Here is a 3,033-nt window from a genome sequence, read left to right as displayed (position 1 = left end):
CACAGGATGGAAGGAGCCTGCGTCCCTGGATGACTGTGTGGTTCAGAGGCGCTCTGACAACTACATTGGGTTGTAATGCTAAGCTACTGCTACTTGGAGATGGTTTGTTATAAAGCTAGTCTACCCTAATACCTATGTGTTCTTCAGTTCACACAGAAGAGAGCTCCCCAGTCTGGGAGCTTCCTGGTGTGGAGGCTCTTAGGTGCTCCAGGCGAGGGGGAGCTGTAGGGGGGCAGGTTCTGAGGTCTTTTCTGTTCTCATGTTCTGGGGTTTCTCCGTTTCCACCTTACTCTCTCTTGGTGCCCCTGTCCATCAACCTCTGTGGCCAACACAGACCACATCCCTGAACGGAATGCTGGAGTCCCCATTCCCATGCTTGGAAATCCATTCCTGGAACACCTGCCCGTTTTCACCTTTCACACTTGCCTCCCTTTCAAGGCACAGCTCAAACACCACCTCCATGATCACCCCCTGTGGCTGCGAGCTCTCCCTGCCTCTGCTCTCCTGGTAGTGCTCTGCACAGCTGAGCCCCACACCCTACAAGCACCTGTGGTATTTTCCTATGAGGGTCTTTACTCTCGCTAAGTCTTAAGGTGTGTAAGGAAGCCGTCTTGATCTTCACACTTCCTTGTTTCCTACATAAGCCCTAGCACTGCTGTGTGTACCAGGCACTCAGAAAATATTTCCTGGATGGATAGATGGGAGAAAGGAAGGAAGGACAGATGACAGAACTCATGAATGAGCTACTTGGCCAGATTTTTAAGTGCCTCCACCATCAGGCTCACTCTATTTTTCTACTCTCCATTTCTACTACTCCCAGTCACAAAAACCCCATTCTGAATGGGTTGGTCTGTCCACAGACTCATGAACATGCCGGACTTTTCCTTCACTCCACTCCCCAACCCCTACCCGTCCACCTTCAGGGTCCAGATGAGGCTGCGCCTCCTCCCACCGTTTCTGTGAAAACTCTGCTCTCAGCAGACGTCTTCAGCTTTAAACTTCAGGGTTGCTCCTCTCCTGGTAGTGCTCTGCACAGATCCACCTGTCCCGTGGGCGCTGTCTGTGCAGTTTGTTGTCAGTTCATGTGTGTGATTCTTTTTTTTTTTAAAATATATTTTATTGATTTCTTACAGAGAGGAAGGGAGAGAGATAGAGAGTTAGAAACATCGATGAGAGAGAAACATCGATCAGCTGCCTCCTGCACATCTCCCACTGGGGATGTGCCCGCAACCCAGGTACATGCCCTTGACCGGAATCGAACCTGGGACCCTTCAGTCCGCAGGCCGACGCTCTGTCCACTGAGCCAAACCGGTTTCGGCTTCATGTGTGTGATTCTTGCTTCCTCAATGAGAATATAAGCTCCCCAGGCCGGCCCCTCCCCAGTGCTGGGCAGGACAGCAGGGAGTAGCTGATGTTCACTACAAGGCCCCTGGCTGATGGCTGCATATCTGGGCTTTGTCATCTGTAAGTAAACTCAGATTGCAGGTCGAATACATACACACGCCCATCTCTTTTTTCCCTAACTGTCTGTTCTCCCTCAGGCCAGATTTGCAATAATTGGGTGGGCTCTTCAGCTGCGTTGTTGAATCTGCAAAGCTTACCCAGATTTCCAGACCGTGGTGACCCCTCTGAGTCCTGTGGCCAGCTTTGCCCCTTGCAACAAACTTCACTTTTGTTGGGGGCCTTTTCAGGAGGAGGTGGGAACTCGGGCTGGGCCTCGAGTGAGTTATAGAGGAGGAAGGCCAGACGTGCAGGGCAGTGTGGGGTACAGGAGTCGCCAAGAGAGGGGGCATCGTGTGGGCAGGATGAGGAGCCAGCTCCAGAGCGTGGTTGCAGCTCAGCTAGTGACGGGCTGGCCAGCTGGAAAGACCTAGATTCCAGCTGACCCTTCCCACCGCGTCCTCGTCCTCGGGCGAGTCCCACACACCCAGGCTGCCGATGGCGGGATCGGAAGCTACGCAGGAAGCTCTGGAGTTGGTTGATACGGGACCAGGTTCTCAAGTAGCGAAGTGGCTCAGAAAAAGCAGCGTTCAGGGCTCCCCTTCGAAATTAGCAAATACTTGGTTTCCGCTGCCTCCCTTTGCCACCCAGCAGGCTGTGACTGAGCGCTGCCGCCACGGGCACAGAGCATGCAAATTCATGTGTCATTACCTCAGCCAAACATAAGTAAGGAAGTTAACTTGCTTTGAAATTCATATAATGTACCACAAAATTGAACAAAAGTTTTTTGTTAGCCAGGCTATTCTTTCCTTCTAATAGTATGGGTTTTGGAAAGTTGATGGTAATTAGCCACGAGAATCCAGGAATTATTTAGTTTTGCATTGTATAAGGTTCACAGGAAAGCCTTGTAGATGCATGCAAATCTTTTATTACCATTTCCCACTGGGGCCCGAGGGATTGCTGGAAATTGGTGAACTGTTCTTGCTGAATACTCTAGTCACCCATAAATTGGAGCCAGCATACAGTGTGATGATCAGAATAAATAAACAGAAAGGGTAATAAGGCACACCAAATAATCACTGATGACCTCAGCAATTTTATTAACAAATTTGTTTCCCTAATTGGGTGACGCATCTCCGTGCTTGACTCCAGGGCATTGTAATAGCTTGCACACCGAGAAGAGGAATTAATTAGAGCCGGCTGCTCTTTGTTCCGCATTCATACTCGTCCCCCCACCAGTCTTGTAAACATTGCGCCTGGTTTCCTCGATCCTCCAGGCTCCTCACTTCTGACCCCCTACCCCCCCAAATAAATAAACAGAAAGCTGAGCAAGTAGCTTAACATCCGAGGCTCCTCCGCATGCACATCCCACCTCCCTGGCAGCTGCCCTTCACCGTCAGGTTCTGGCAGAATGGCTGCTCCCAGTAGGTACTTGGAAGTCTGGAAAGAGACCTTCCCTCCACAGGCAGAAACGGAGCACCAGGTGTTGGTTTGCTACCGCTGCTGGGATGGTCCTGTCCATGCAGAACCTGGGCTTGCAGCTGGTGCGATGGCAGATCTGTCCCACTCATCCTGCCCCCCCTCAGCAGTGCC

Source organism: Myotis davidii, unplaced genomic scaffold (assembly GCF_000327345.1).
Source record: "Myotis davidii unplaced genomic scaffold, ASM32734v1 scaffold4, whole genome shotgun sequence".
NCBI classification, from domain to species: domain Eukaryota; kingdom Metazoa; phylum Chordata; class Mammalia; order Chiroptera; family Vespertilionidae; genus Myotis; species Myotis davidii.
This window is presented reverse-complemented; position numbering follows the sequence as displayed.